Source organism: Melitaea cinxia, chromosome 25, assembly GCF_905220565.1.
Source record: "Melitaea cinxia chromosome 25, ilMelCinx1.1, whole genome shotgun sequence".
NCBI lineage: Eukaryota > Metazoa > Arthropoda > Insecta > Lepidoptera > Nymphalidae > Melitaea > Melitaea cinxia.
In genome coordinates, this window is record NC_059418.1 from 5,654,635 (window position 1) to 5,654,913 (window position 279).

Below are 279 nucleotides of genomic sequence, written 5' to 3' on the forward strand. Positions count from 1 at the left end.
ATATCCCACTGCTGGGCATAAGCCTCCTTCCCTATGTAGGAGAAGGATCAGAGCTTAATCCACTATGCTGCTCCAATGCAGATTTGGGTATATATTCCCTGCTAACAAGGACCGACTCTCCGAGGCACGGTGGGGAGACCATAAAGGATTACACAAACTCCATTCCGAGCGAGAAACGAACCCGCGACGGTCGATGTTTAGGCGCCGCGGACACAGCCCACACATTACACCAGAGCGGTTGTCATTTTTGTGGTTGACAATTATCATTGAATCTAATGC